The following is a 16,791-nucleotide window of genomic DNA, read 5'->3' as shown; positions in this document are numbered from 1 at the left end:
AATGAGAAGTGGCACTGTCACAAAGGCTGGTCCTGGTGGCCAGGTGTCCCAGCGCATTTCCACCTTACTTACATTCCTCCTTGGCCCTCCATAGCCCTCGGGATCAAGACTGGGCTCCTTAACCTGGCATCCTGGCATTCAAGTCCTCCACAAGTACAGTCTCCCCGCCCTGTAGCCCCCGCCTCCTCCCTCGGGCACCTTCCTATCCAGCCTCGCTGCACTTCTACTTGCTCCCGGAGCACACCAGCTGTTCCTCTCTCTATCCCATTGCACGTACTGTTTTCCTCTGTTGGGAATGCTTTCCCCCTACATCTCCCCACCCCAACCAACTTCTACTCGTCCTTCAAAATCCAGGCCCAGTGTCTCCTCATCTGCTCAGCATTTGCTGCCTCATCCAGGTAGCCCCCTGGGCTTGCCTCACCTTTTTAAGAAGTGAGTCCTCATTTGACCAACGAGGTCTGGACACACTGCCTTTGGCCTGCCTCCTGGGGTCACTGAACCAGGTATATAAAGATGAAAGGCTGGTACATTATGGAGAGAAGTAATAAAAGGGGAAAGACAAACCCTTCCCAAATGAAAGCCATGCACAGTGTTTGTTTTTGGTATTTTATGGGGTGCTTTTGAGGATGGGAGATGGAAAAAGAGAGTTCCACCAGGAACAAGCAGCAAATTTTGGGCTCTAGCTGGGTAGCTCAGTTGGTTAGAGCATCGTCTCAATATGCCAAGGCTGCAGGTTCGATCCCTGGTCAGGGAACATACAAGAATTAACCAATGAATGGATAAATAAGTAGAATAATAAAACAATGTTTCTCTCTCTCTCTTCCACTACCTTTCTTTCTCTAAAATTAATTAAAAAAATTTTAAAGCATAAAGCAGATTTCACCCTTGAAGTGGGAAGAAGGAGAGTAGAGAAACAGCCCCTCTGGTCCAATACTTATCTCCGGTTCCACGTAGATTTCAGAGGAGTCAGAGTTGCTGCCCAGCCCAGAGCTAGTCACAGACAGGATTTTAGATCCCAACAGAAGGTCCCTCTGGCTTGTCCACCCTTCACCCCCATGTTTAGCCCCACCCTGAACCTCTTCTCAAGTGCTTTGTAGCTAAACTTGTAAAGTAGATAGAATAAATACAACCTCCATTTTATAGATGAGCTAGCTGAGGCCAAGGTATAATGGGTTGGCTTAAGACTGCATGTTAAATTAGTTAGCTAGGCAAGGACTAGATCTTGGAGCATCTGCCCCACAGCATAGGCTGGTTCATTGTAGCCCAGCTGTCTTTAGCCATTGGAAAGGCGATCCTGCGGGGTTCCAACCTTCTGCCCTGATAGCAGAAGGCACCAGTCTTTTCTTTCAGGCACACCGCTCCCCACCTTCCTGGACTTCCTACTTTTCCTTTTTACTATGACCTACAGCTTCTATGCTTGAAGAAGGGGGGGAAGATCATGCATGAAAAATTCCACATAAATAAATCTACATGGCCCAGCTGCGGGAGACTCTTCACTGGGCATGTGGGCCCAGAGACAAGGAAGACCTTCATAACCCACATTGCCTCCTCCCTATCCGGCCACAGGCTAGAGGACTGCAAGTAACCTACCCTCTCCGCAGGCTCACAAGAGCTGGGGAAATTGGAGGTATGACCCAGCTGTGGATAGGAGCCTTCCTCTCATCTTTTTGGAACCACAACAGAGATTGGGAGGAGCTAGAGTCTGGGAAAGGCCATGAGTGCTGCTAGGGACCAGCCCAAGAGAAGGAGGTAATGTGAAGGGGAGAGAGTTTGACCCTCAGGGAGCATGCATGGTATCATGGAAGATGGTGAGGCATTGATGAACTCTACTTCCTGAGCACCTAATAGAAACCAGGCTCTAGGCCAGGGATCCCCAAACTTGTTACACAGGGGGCCAGTTCACTGTCCCTCAGACCGTTGGGGGCCACCACATACAGTGCTCCTCTCACTGACCACCAATGAAAGAGGTGCCTCTTCCGGAAGTGCAACGGGGGCTGGATAAATGGCCTCAGAGGACCGCATGCGGCCCACGGGCTGTAGTTTGGGGACGCCTGCTCTAGGCCCTTTATAACCATGCCCCAAAAGAGGTGTGATGGTGAATGCTCTGACCACGAGCCATTTGAAAGAGGGTGTAAATCCTCCATCAACCAATCCCAAACTAGATTCATCTCTGACATCTTGAAGCTCTGCTAGAGCCCATTCTTGTCCTCTTTTGGGAACTGCACTTAATTAAACACTCACAACCACACTGGCAGAAATGTAACTGTTACCAATTAACCATACACTTTTCTATATCCCAGCAGCCTTTATGATTAGCCTCAGCCATGTGATTAGTTCTGGCCAATAGGGTGTAAGTGGAGGTGGCTTGTGTCACCTCTGGCCAAAGCAGCTAGGAGCCAGTGTGCTCTCTCCATCTCCCTCTTTCTGCTGCAGCAATCTGAGAGGGACACACATTTCAGAGAATAAAACTGTAACATGAAGGAAGGCCTCCACACCAAACTTCACAGAGACAAAAATTAAACTTTTGTGTTGGGTTAAACAACTGAGATTTGAGGCTTTTCCTAATGCTAATTACCTGAGTATCATTACCCTGAGTAATACAGTCCTGGAAAGCAGGGACTCGGGTCTCTGTCCTGCAGACGAGCATCTGAGGCCCAGAAAAGGGACTCTGCAGCAATCTCTAGTCACAGAGCCACCTCAGCCCACGGTAGCGGACTCCAGACCCTGAGAGGTATTCCCTACCCCCTGCATTGTCAGCATGTTGAAAACAGCCACAGGAACAAAGGCCCAGGAGAGGCCCAGAGCTATAATCTGCTTTTAAAACTCGCATGTTGTTGAAACTCCATCAGGCTCATGTAAACCATGATATGTGGAGCAGGTGCTGTTAGAAAAGCACAAAGAAGGCCTAAAATGGGGCAGATGCCGGGTCCCCCCAGGACTGTGGCAGGATGTGCACAGGGCACAAGGGCAGCTTGTGGGGCTGGCTGTCAGACGGTCCACCTGCAGCACGATGGATGGCAGAGAGAGGCCATCAGGACGATGGAAAAGAAGGCGGAGATAGGTCCTGATTTACAGGCACCAGGCAAGAAAATGCAGCCAAAATTTATGAGGGCTCAAGTGACTCATTGGAACCGAGTTTATTATCCATCACATGCATCTGAATGTGTATTTATGGCTTTCCAAATGATCCTGTCTCACTGAAAATTACGGCCCGAGAACATCAATAGCAGTTCATCAGCACTGAGAAGGGCTGATACAAAGTAGGGTTCAAGGCCTCTCCTAGTCACCCAGGAGCAGCGGTGGCTGGTCGCATTGTGTGTGCACAGGTCTGAGAAGCAGACACAAGCCAGTGGGACTCTGAGCTGGGCCGTGCACTGGAGTCTACATGCAGAGATAAACCCATCTCACAAGGTCCTGCTTGCACCCCACTGTGCCAGGCACTGAGCTAGGTGCTGGCTCTCATGGGGACACTTAAGAAAGAGCCCAAAGGGAGGGTGAGAATACTAGTTCTGTCACTTAACTGCTGAATGACACCAAGCAAGCTACTTAATCTCTCTGAGCTTCAGTTTCTTCATCAAGAAGATGGAAATAAGAACGATGGCCACCCAGGAAGTAATTAGGAGGCATACAAGATATTTCATGTAATGTGCTTACCCCAGAGCTTGGCATTCAGTAAGTGCCCATAAATGTTATTTTTCTGTTATTATCATGATTATTATTCTAAGTATCATAATGTAATGTTTGGCAGAACCTAACCATCAAACCAAACCAAACCAAACACTTCTGGCTGAAGCCCCATTTAGTCGAAGAATGACCACTTACCTGGTTTGCATATGCTGGATACCAGAGAGGTGGGCCCAGGCAGTCAGATAACCACCAAAAAAGGACTTTGATATTGGAACTTTATGGAAACATGAAAGAACTGATTACGAATGACTTAACTTGCTCAAGTCTCAGACCTGTAGATACCTTCCTAAGCTTGGAACTTTGTCACAGTTGGAAATAAGAGCTGATATTCTTCCAGTATCCTCCACATGTGTCAGTAAATAGCTGACTAACTAAACAGTACCCTAAACACTAAAGTGCCTCTCCTGCTGCCCTGGCCACCCTCCACCATGACCCCTTGAATAAAGATCTGTGCTCTGAGCCTTGATTATGGTGTTTGCTCACAGAGGTTCAGACAGAGGCAGACAGACTTTGTTGTTGCACATTCCCCCATTGCTGCAGCCTCTCCCTCTTTAGCTGAAGTGACTTCCAGGGAATTTAAAGAGCTGGCATCCTTTCATCCACCTCCTTCCTTTTTCTCTTCTTCTCTGGTAGACAGACATCAAAGACGAAGCCATTAAAAAACAATCAGATATATGAAAAAAAATGAGAAAGTGACCATGCAATGCCCAAGGAAAGGCTCAGGAAAGATCTGAGAAGACATGTTTACATCTCAGGCTGATGGTCCTTGGCACAGAGACTCCCATAAATAATGGAAAAGACATTAAATAATGATAAAAAATAGCAAATCCTGAAGAAAGAGAAAAATCTCATTTCCAGAGTTACCACAAACTTTGATATTCAACTGGATTCAAACTCGATTCTGTTTTCTACAAAAATATTACAAAGAATCCTTAAAAATATGTTACATGTCAATCATAATTAGAAAATAACTTAATTTTAAAAAAAGCCAAGGAAACCAAAAGAAAAAATAAGGAAACTACATCAAACTTAAAAGTTTTCGACCCTGGCTGGTTGACTCAGTGGTAGAGCCTCAGCCAGCATGTGAATGTCCCGGGTTCAATTCCCAGTCAGGGCACACAGGAGAGGTGACCATCTGCTTCTCCACCTCTACCCCACCCCTTCTCTCTCTCTCTCTCTCTTTCTCTCTCTTCTCCTCCCACAGCCAGTGGCTTGATTGATTCAAGCATGTTGGCCCCAGGTGTTGAGGATGGCTCTGTGGAACCTCTGCTTGTGGAACTCAAGCTCTAAAAATAGCTTGGTTGTAAGCATGGGCCCCAGATGGGCAGAGTATCTGCCCCAGAAGGGGGTTACCAGGTAATCATGGTCACGGTGTGTGCAAGAGTCTGTCTCTGTATCTCCCCTACTCTCATGGAAAAAAAAAAGAAAAAGTTTTTGCACAGCAAAGAAAACCATTAACAAGATGAAAAGGCAATCCAGTGAATGGGATGGGAAAATATATTTACTAATGACACACCTCATAAGGGGTTAATATCCAAAATTTATAAAGAACTTATAAAACTCAATACCAAAAAACCCCCACAATCCAATTAAAAAAATGGGCAAAGGATACAAATAGTCACTTCTCCAAAAAGAACATACAGATGGCCAATAGACATATAAAAAGATACTCAATGTCACTAATCATCAGAGAAATACCAATTAAAACCAAAATGAAATATTACCTCACACCTGTCAGAATGACTATCATTAGTAATGAACAAACAGGTATTGGTGAAGACGTGGAGAAAAGGGAACTCTCATGCACTGTTGATGGAAATACAGATTGGTGCAACCACTGTGGAAAGCAGTATGGAGTTACCTCAAAAAATTAAAAATGGGCCTGACCAGGTGGTGGTGCAGTGGATAGAGCATTGGACTGGGATGTGGAAGGACCCAGGTTCGAGACCCCGAGGTCGCCAGCTCAGCTTGAGCGTGGGCTCATCTGGCTTCAGCAAAAGCTCACCAGCTTGGACCCCAGGGTTGCTGGCTCCAGCAAGGGGTTACTCAGTCTGCTGAAAGCCCGTGGTCAAGGCAAATATGAGAAAGCAATCAATGAACAACTAAGAAGTCACAACACGCAATGAAAAACTAATGATTGATGCTTCTCATCTCTCTGTTCCTGTCTGTCTGTCCCTATCTATCCCTCTCTCTGACTCTCTCTCTGTCTCTGTAAAAAAAAAAAAAAAAAAAAAATTAAAAATGGAACTGCCTTATGACACAGCAATTCCACTTCTGGGAATATATCAGAAGAAACCCAGAACACTAATTTAAAAAAATATATGCACCCTGCCTGACCAGACGGTTGCACAGTGGTTAGAGCATTAGACTGGGACATGGAGGACCCAGGTTCAAGGCCCCGAGGTTGCCAATTTGAACACAGGACACAGGCTCATCTGGTTTGAGCAAGGCTCACCATCTTGAGCTCAAGGTTGCTGGCTTGAGCAAGGGGTCACTCAGTCTGCTGTAGCCCCCTGGTCAAGGCACATATGAGAGCGTAATCAATGAACAACTAAGGTGCTGCAATGAAGAATTGATGCTTCTTATCTCTCTTCCTTCCTGTCCCTATCTGTCCTTTTCTCTGTCTCTCTCTGTCACACACAAAAAAGAATATATGCATCCCTATGTTCATTGCAGCATCATTTACAATAACCAAGATTTGGAAGCAGCCCAAGTGCCCATCATTAGATGAGTGAATAAAAAAGATGCAGTACATTTACACAATGTAATACTTCTTGGTTGTAAAAAAAGGAAATCTTACCCTTTACCACAGCATGGTGGACCTGGAGAGTATTATGTTAAGTGAAATAAGCCAGTCAGAGATTGAGTTTACTTATATGTGGAATCTAATGAACAAAATAAACTAACAGACAAAATAGAAACAGACCATAGAGACAGAGAACAGACTGACAGTTGTCAGAGGGGAAGAGTGTTGGGGAGCTGGGTGAAAAGGGTAAAAGTATTAAACAAAAATATAACCCTCATAGACATAGACAACAGTATGGTGATTATCGGAGGAAAAGTGGGGGTTGGGGGAGATAGAAGAGTGTAAAATAAAATAAAGCATATAAGAAAATGGAAAAATATGGCCCATTCAAATGAAAAAATATAAATTGGCAGAAAATGTCCCTAAAGATTTGCAGGCAGATATACTAGACAAAGACTTAAGAACACCTGTCATAAACATGCTCAAAGAAAGTAAGGTGTGGAGAAAGGAAAACAACATGTGAACAAAAATCTGGATATATCTTTAAAGAGATAGAAAACCTAAAAAAAACAAAATGAAATTCTAGAACAAAAAAAGTATAATAACTTAAAATTTAAAAATTCATTAGAGGGATTCAAAGGCAATTTAGACAAATGGCAGAAAGAATCATTGGACTTGAATATAAAACAATGGAAATTATGGAAGCCAAGGAGCAGAAAGAAAAAAGATGGAAGAAAAGTGAACAGAGCCTAAGGGACCTGTGGGACACCATTAAGCAGACCTACTTAGAGACAACACACACATTGTAGTGCCTTAAAAGGAGAAGAGAAAGAAGAAGAGAGACTATTCAAAGAAATGAAGGCTGAAAACTCCCCCAAAATTGATGAAAGACATGAATATAAACATTCAAGAAATTCAATGACTTACAAGTAAGATCAACTCAAAGACACCCACACTGAGACTCATCATAATCAAACTTTCAAAAGACAAAGACAGGAAGCAACAAAAGAAAAGAGAATCATAGCATACAAGGTATCCTCAATAAGATTATCAGCAGGTTTCTTATCAGAAACTTTGGAGCTAGAGGCAGGCTGATATATTCAAAATCGTAGACCAAGGATCCTAAGTCTAATAAAACTGTCCTTTAGAAGTGAGGAAGAAATTAAGACTTCCCAGATAAACAAAACTTGATGAAGTACGTGACAACTAAACCAGCCCTGCAAGATATGCTCAAGGGAGACCAGAGAGGTAAAATAAAAGGACACTAGACAATAATTTTAAGCTGTATGGAGAAAAAAAAAGATCTCAATAAAGGTCAATACTTGGAAAGTTAACCAAACTACTGTTCTTTTTAAGATTAGTTTATAACTGCTTTTATTTGTTTCTTACGTGATTTAAGAGACTAATACATTAACAAATTATTTGTATAAAAGCTAGTATTACTGTAATTTTGGTTTGTAAGTTTGTATCTTATTTTTTGCATAATTCAGGAGACTAATGCATTTTTAAAAATTATAATTTTGTTTTTGGCTACAGGGGTATAAAGATATAGTCTTCTGACATCAACACCTGAAAATGGTGGGGACAGAGCTGCAAAGGAGTTTTTGTATGTTATTGATGTTAAGCAGGTGTAAATTCAAATCAGTGTGTTATAACTTTAGGATGTTAAATTCAATCCCCATGGTAAACTCAAAGAAAATATAGAACAGACACAAATGGAAATTAGAAAGGGATTTAAGTCTGACTTGTGGCGGTGCAGTGGATAGAGTGTCGACCTGGAACACTGAGGTCGCCAGTTCAAGACCCTGAGCTTGCCTGGTCAAGGCACATATGGGAGTTGATGCTTCCTGCTCCTACTTCTTTCTCTCTCTCTTTCTCCTCTCTAAAATGAATAAATACATTTTTTAAAAAGAAAGGTATTTAATCATTTTACTACAAAAAATTAACAAAACATAAAAAATAATGTGGGAAATGTGGGGCATAAAAGCTGTAAGTCATATAGAAAACAAATACAAAATAACAGAAATCTTTACTTATCAGTAATTACTTTAAATGTAAATGGATTAAACTCTCCAACTAAATGACAGAGATTGACAGAATGTATCGAAACACATGATCCAACAATATACTGTCTACAAGAGAGTCACTAGATCCAAAGACACAAATGGGTTGAAAATGAAAAGATGGGAAGCTCTGGCTAATTTCTAGAGATAGTAAATGGTTTGCGTTTGTGCATGCCATTGATAGCAAACCAAACAATCCATAGCCTATACTCTGAGTCACTATTTTCTCTGACTTTTACACTCCAAGAGGCAATATTTCTGTGCCCTAAATATTCCAGAGCCAGGCATCAGGTAAGTAGGGGAAGTCTTTACATGGTAGAGCCTGCTAAAATTATTCCTAATAGTCAATCTCAAACCTAGTCAACCTGTTCTCCCTGCCTCACCCATTCCTTCTCTTAAAATGCATGATAAAACCTTTTGCTAATGCATTCCCCTTGCTCTGTCTGCCTGCTGATTGACCCAGATGCTTCCCCATGTGGCTCTACATGGCATGCCACGGCTCCTGTTTCTAGGGAACTGTGAGGAAAGCGTCTTCTTTCATGGCAGTCTCCTCTTGATCTGTTGGCCTCACTATACCTGATTAAAACAAATCCCAAGTACATTTTAATACAAGCTCCCAATCTTGCAAGGCATTTTCCTTAAAAAAAAAACAAACAGGCCCTGGCCGGTTGGCTCAGCGGTAGAGCGTCGGCCTAGCGTGCGGAGGACCCGGGTTCGATTCCCGGCCAGGGCACACAGGAGAAGCGCCCATTTGCTTCTCCACCCCTCCGCCGCGCTTTCCTCTCTGTCTCTCTCTTCCCCTCCCGCAGCCGGGGCTCCATTGGAGCAGAGATGGCCCGGGCGCTGGGGATGGCTCTGTGGCCTCTGCCTCAGGCGCTAGAGTGGCTCTGGTCGCAATATGGCGACGCCCAGGATGGGCAGAGCATCGCCCCCTGGTGGGCAGAGCGTCGCCCCTGGTGGGCGTGCCGGGTGGATCCCGGTCGGGCGCATGCGGGAGTCTGTCTGACTGTTTCTCCCCGTTTCCAGCTTCAGAAAAATGAAAAAAAGAAAAAAAAAAAAAGAAAAAAACAAACAAACAAACAAACAAAAACAAAACCCCTCACTTTAGCTGAGCCTTAAATTGGCAATTACAATTCCAATGATCAGTGGATCCCATTGTCATGCGTCTGTTGTCCCTTCTTTGCTGTAAAAATAAGCCTTTTGGCCTGAGGTATAGTTGTGGAGGATTCCAAGTTAGAAAATCAGTCACTTTATAAGTCTATGTGTGGTGCTAACAGAAGCATGCAGAGACGGCAAACATATATCTGGGGTAGATGCACATTCATCCTTTGTTGCCCATGGACATCAGAGCTCCTGGTTCTCAGGCCTACAGACTCAAACTGAATTATACCACTGGCTCTCCTGGTTCTCCAGCTGGCAGATGGCCATCTGTGGGACTGCTTGACCTCCATACTGCATGAGCCAATTTCTATAATAAATCTCCCTCTCTCTCCATTTATAGATATAATCACATATACATGGTGATATATTAATATATACCATATTGCTTCTGTTTTGCTGGAGAAACCTGACTAATACAGCATCCATTGATTATTCTTTCCCTTGAGAATTATTGAAATTCTCTTAGTTCTTTGTATGTTCAGTAACTTTGGATTTTATCCTGGAATTTTGCACATTATATTAGGGATCCTATCTTCTGATAAATGTTAAATTTTTTTTCAAAGAAAGAAATTATCATGGCTAGATTTGGACCCCAAGTCTTGATCCTCCTTATTTGAGCTGTGATTGTAGTGCAAGTTACATTTTTAAAACCTTTGTAGAGTTGCCCTACCAGATGTTGGTGCAGTGGATAGAGTGTCAAACTGTGATGCAGAGGACCCAGGTTCAAAAGCCCAAGGTCATTGGTTTGAGCGTGAGCTCATCCAGCTTGAGCGCGGTGTCGCTGGCTTAAGTGTAGGATCATAGACATAACCCCATGGTTGCTGGCTTGAGCTCAAAGGTCATTGGCTTGACGCCCAAGGTCACTGGCTTGAACCCAAGGTCGCTGGCTTGAGCCCAAAGACACTGGCTTGAGCAAGGGGTCACTCATTCTGCTATAGCCCCCTGGTCAAGGCACATATGAAAAAGCAATCAATAAATAACTAAGGTGCTGCAATGAAGAATAGATGCTTCTTATCTCTCTCCCCTCCTATCTGTCTGTCCCTCTCTCTGTCTCTGTCACACACACACACACACACAAATAAATATATAAAACCTTTGTAGTGTTATTCTTGTCCATCTCATGTACGAACTCCTCAGAGGCTAGCTTGGAACTGTGGTAGTGGTCTACACTAGGGGATAATGGAGCATGGTCTACAAGTCCAATTCAGCCTGTGGATTGCTGTATAAAGGCCTATGAGATAAAACTGGTTTTTATATTTATAAAAGAGAGAGAGAGAGAGGAAAAGGAAAGGAAGGAAAGAAGGAAGAAAGAAACTATGTGACATAGAATGTATGTTACCCACAAAGCCTAAAATATTTACTATCCAGTCTCTTACAGAGAGTTTTCTGTCCTCAATCCTCAAAGCGAGAGCTATGCTATTATGGTCAGTTTCACGCAGGCATGACTCTAGCCTTGGGACTGTCCCCACACATTTAGAGAATCTCTTTTTCTAGTTCTTTCCTCTGCAAGACCTCCCCCCACACTCCAACTCTTCTAGGCCCCCTTTCCTGATGCTCTCACTAGAAAGCCAGGGTTTTAGTCTCTGTGCTTTCCTGCACTTCCTACAACTTAGGGAAATGTGGCAACAGAAAAAAGAAAAAATGTGGGGATTCTCTACCCTCTTCAAATCAAAGGGCCCTTTGCCCAGGTGATTAGAGAGAAATTTTTTCTCTGCAAGTTTAGGTGCATGTGGGACTGCTATCACCCCAGGACTGCAGATTCCTGATGGAGCTTGTCTCAGGGCAAGGACAGTTAAAAGTGAAAGAAAAAAATTGGGATTTCTATCCATCCTCTCAGTCCTGCAAGATGCCCTATTCCTGGTTCTGTGGCCGGAAAGACAGGGTCTTTCTTAGAGCTTATTCTGTTTCCATCCACTTCAGAGTGTCAGGATCTGGGCTGTGCTAGAGTTTAACCTGGAAATGTGGAGAAAAACAAATAAACAATCAAACCAGGGAACTCAAAACTATTTCAGTTATTCTTTGAGTTTTGATTCCCCTCCTCAACCCACTTCCTATGATTTACTTTTCAGAGTCCATAGGTAGCCAGAGTTTTAGTCTTGTCATTTATGTATTCATACTTTATGTATGCTGTCCACACCTTTTAGCTCAAATCAGGGGGAGAGCTAAGGTGGACTGTGCTCACACCATCTTAGCTGGATCCAGAAGTCCTATAACAGGGTATTGTACACTGACCTAGCTAAACTCACTTACTAATTCTAACAAGTTGTTCACAGATATAAAAAATTTTTTAAATGCAAAATTATTTCATCTGGGAATAATGGCTTTTTACTGCCTCTTTTCCAATCCTTACATCATTTTCTTGCTTTACTGTAGAGATTGGCAAACTTTTTCCGTAAAGGGCAGAGAGTACATATTTTAGGCTTTTCAAGCCAGATGGTGTCTGTTGCAATAACTCAGCTCTTCAATTGCAGTATGAAAGCAACTATAGACAATATACGTATAAATAAACAGCACGGCTGTGTTCCAATACAATTGTCTTTACACAAACAGGTGAAAGGACTCACTTCTGGTATGACAGCGTAAGGACTTCCAAAAATATACACTTCCATACAAGCAACAAAGAATGTTGTCAAAAATTGTCCATATCAACTTTTTCACGAAGCCAGAAATTAAATAAAGGTTTACAATAATCTGAGGAATGTTGATTTTAAAAAAACAGCTGAATCACAGTGAGAACAGCAAGCTTTGTGAAATTTTAACTCGTCTTATTCCTGCTTCTCTCTAGAGCTCTGTTGTAGGCTTGGAAAGCGATAGCCTCACAAGTCTGGTGGCTGAGACCAACAGCAGCCGGGATGCCAACAGAAAGGAAAGGACAGGTTTGGTGCTCCCTCAAAGCCCCATCTGCAGAGGAGTGCCACTATATGACCTGTCCAGCAGCTCCCTGTAAAGCTCCATTCCCAGGGGCTGTCTTTATTTGGCTTGACTCAGAGCTTGTTCTGTGTGACCAGTACTTAAATCACTGAGCTCTCTATGGACTGTGCTGGATTCCCCACTCTGATCCCGAGGAAAGCAGTGCCTCCCCTCCACCTGACAAATCAGACCTACCGGGTCAGCCGTGGTAGCCGCGAGAGGCCGTGTTCCTCGCAGAGCAGGACTCTGAGCTGTTTCCTCACCAGAAGGTCCCTCATTTGGGCTGTTTAGGGTTGTCTCGTGGACCGAATGTTTTTTCAGCCTGGTTCTCCCATGTTCCTGCTGATTCGAAGCCCCAATAGTCTCTCATTGAATTTCTTTTCTGCTTTACCCAGACAAGCAGAGTGGGTTTCTACTGCCTGCAGCTGAGAAACCAGATTGATATACTATTTTCCATTTAACATTATATCCTAGACATAGTGCTATGCCCTTCAATATTATTCAAAATATTATTTTAGTGACTGTACAATATTTCATCATATTTATGTATCAAAATTTCTTTAGCCATGACCCTGTGTATAAATAAATTATAAAGTTCTTTTAAATGCCAACAATGAATATTATTGTGTTCACATTTTTAGCTTCAATTCTGGCCATCTCCTTAGGATGTTTTAAGAGTGAGAGTATCAAGTTAGTGGTATAAACATTTTTAAATTGATTTTATCGGGATGACACTAGTTAAGATAATTATACAGGCTTCAGGTGCCTAATTCTATGACATATCTCTATACATCGTATTGTATGTTCACCTCACTACAGTGTTATTTACAATAGCATAAATTTGGAAGCAGCACAAGTGCCCATCAGTAGATGAGTGGAGAGAAAAGCTGTGGTACATTTATGTAATGGAATACTATGTGGCCATAAAAAAGAAGGCAATCTTACCTTTTGTGAAAGCATGGATGAACTGGAGAACATTATGCTAAGTGAAATAAGTCAGTCAGAGAAAGACAAGTAGCATATGATTTCACTCATATGTGGAATCTAATGAACAAAATGGTATGAACATTTTAAAAGCTTTTACAGTGTAAAGCCATTTTTTTTCCCAGAAATTTCATACTAATTTATACCCTCATGGCTAAGAATGTTCACTTTCACTCAACAAGATTGGGTAATATAATCTTAAACAATCTTTGAGAATATAAGAGGAAATCTAATTGGTATTTTAATGGGCTTTCTTTAATTACTAGTGAAGCTGAATATGTTTAAATGTTTATTGCATATTTTTATTACTTCTTTTGTACATTTATTTTCAACTATTTTTCTATTGGAATGTTCATTTTCATTAATTTGTATTTGCTTTTTATATATTAGAGGTTTTAATCCTTTGTCATATTTTGTGCCTTGTTTGTAGTTCCCCAACAAATATAATTAAATGGTTCTTTAAAACAAAGAGATTTAAATTTTATGTGTTAAATTCTCTCTTATTCTTTCTTATTTTTTCCACTGCTTTTATGTTTAGAAAGCTTTTACTCACTCTCACCCCAAGATCAGATATTTGTCTATACTTTCTTCTAGGTTTTTTTTTTTTTTTTAATGATGTCCATTTTTACATTTAATTCTAAATCCTCTGGAAGTTATATTGGAGTATGATGTGAAGGAAAGAGCTAATTTCTTTCAAATAGCTAAGCGAATGTCCCGGCATCATTTATTGAGTAATCCTTCCTTTCCCCACAGATTTTCAATGCCACCTCAGTAAGCTGAGACTTGGTAATCACCATGGTAACGGAGCTGTGTTAAAAACATTTGTTCTCACAAAGTGGAGGGCTGGTGCCCAGCAGGGCTCAGTCTGGCCTCATTGCACGTCTTCCCTAATTAAGATACACCTTTTGGTTTGGTTTTAAGAAAATTCTCCCTTTATAGCCACGATGCAGAAGGAAAATTAAGGCCAACTCCTTTCATGCTCAATCTGCTGAGCTGGGCCTCCCAGGGTGTCAGGAGTGTGAGGGAGACGGGCATCGTGGTGAGAAATTGGATGGTGATTTGCACCTGTTTTACCTTGAGAACCTGGAGACCAGCTTGAAGCTAAGCACCCTTCCCCTTCCTGGGTGGCAGCTTCTGCCACCAACAGGCAGCAAAGTCCACACTTCTTGCTCTTTGGAGCTTTTGACCATAGGTCGCTGGAGTTCTCCTTCCTATAGGGCAGTGGTCCCCAACCTTTTTTGGGCCACAGACCAGTTTAATGTCAGAAAAGATTTTCACGGACCGACCTTTAGGGTGGGACAGATAAATGTATCATGTGACCGAGACAAGTGTCAAGAGTGAGTCTTACAATCTGACTTTGGGTGATGGGTATGCAACATATTTGAAAGACAAGATAACCTGGACTTGTTGATCTTTGAATATATGTAACCTGATTTATTGATGTCGCCCCATTAAAAAAATAAAATTATAATTAAAAAAAAAAAAAGAAAATGAAACAAACCAAAGTGAAAGCCATGTAAATCATCCCAATGCCATCGATAAGCTCTAAAGTCACAGAAAACAATTGAATACCAATCCATTTCTCATTTTAAAGTTCAAACACTCCCAGTGACTTAGAAATCCTTATTTCATCATGTTCTGGTTTTTTCTGTTGTTGTTTGGAGTTTTACAGAGGTTATATATAGCTATATTGGAAGGACTCTGTTTCAGTAATTTTCTACCAGATAATAAAATTGTTTTAATTATTTTATGACAAGAAGAAAAAAAAAAGAGTGAGTCTTAGACGGATGTAACAGGGAATCTGGTCATTTTTTAAAAATAAAACATTTTTCAGACTTAAATATAAATAAAACACAAATAATGTAAGTTATTTCTTCTTTCTCTGCAGACTGGTACCAAATGGCCCACGGACCAGTACCGGTCCGCAGCCCAGGGGTTGGGAACCACTGCTATAGCCTTGTGTAGGTGGTTGTGGAGGGGAGGTGGGCAAGACCTGGGTCTGCGCTCATCTGCCAAGAAGGAAGAGACCTTCTCACTTTGGGGCAAGTCCCAGGGAGCATACATGCTGGAGGGAGAAACAGTAAAGATGCTGGACTACCACTTTGGGTGACTGCAGAGTCATCTCCTGCAAGGGGAGAATGAGCCCGGCATCATGGCAAGTCACGGGAAGATACAGAAGTCACAGCAGGCAGACACTCTGAGGTCGAGGCGGAACAGCAGTGGCAGTGAGAGGGACGATGGATGGACTCAAGGCCCTCCTGCTCCTCATCCCCAAGGATGAGTCAGAGCTGGCATTCCTCCCTTGGTGCTTGCCCCTACTCCCACCTTATCTTTGGGGTCCCCTGAGATCCCTGGAGCCTTGTCATAGCCTCTGTTACTTGAGGCACTTGGGATAGGTTTCTCTTGCGTGTGATCAAAGCAGCTCATATCCCTCTCAGTCAGCATGAGGGGCCTGGGAGTGGTGCTCTTGGTCTTCCACTTGGCATGTCTGCAGGCAGTGCTTTTGGCCCAGGGTCTCCAGTCTTAACTGCTTACCCCCTCCCTGCTTTTCCTTGAGGGCCTGCCTGGTACCAAGGCCAGCTAGAACTCTGGAACCGGGATCTTTTCCCTTATGCCCTCCCTCCCTCTGCTCAACCAATGACAGAGAACAGTTTGTGGGCCTGGTCATTGCAGAACCAGCACATCTCCCTCCTCACCAATAGGAGCATCTTTTGGGTGCAGGCTCTGACACCTGAGATCCACACTCGCCAGACCTGTGCTACGGATGGGCTACAAGTGAGCTCAGGCGTTGGCCCTCGGAAGCTGCCAGGGTGGTGCTGGGACAGCCAGAGACCGCTGGGCACAGCTGCTGGGTGCAGCCCTGGTTATTTATCCCAAGTGCTGTGCAAATATCCCGTTCTCTGTGAGCCGTAATGTGAGAAAGGCCAGGAGACTCCGCCCCAGTTGCCAGCAGAACAGCTTGACTTCAGGAGTGACCAAGCTTTATGGCTGGCATACTAGGTCATCCCCTGCTATCGGCATTGCTGGGGTTCTTGCTGTGCCAGAAATCTTGTGCCAGAGAGGACAGTGCTGTGGAGAGAAGGGTAAGAGGTTGCATCTCCCACATCCCACAGAATCCTCGCAGCTCGAGCCTCGGCGTTTGGTTGTGGTTTCTGGAATATGCTGACCCCGCAGATCTGCTGGGACCTTACAAGTCTTCAGAGTGGTTACAGGTGCTGGCTCCTGTTGGGCCATAAAGGG

Source organism: Saccopteryx bilineata, chromosome 4 (genome assembly GCF_036850765.1).
Source record: "Saccopteryx bilineata isolate mSacBil1 chromosome 4, mSacBil1_pri_phased_curated, whole genome shotgun sequence".
NCBI classification, from domain to species: Eukaryota; Metazoa; Chordata; class Mammalia; order Chiroptera; family Emballonuridae; genus Saccopteryx; species Saccopteryx bilineata.
Note: the sequence above shows the minus strand (reverse complement) of the source record.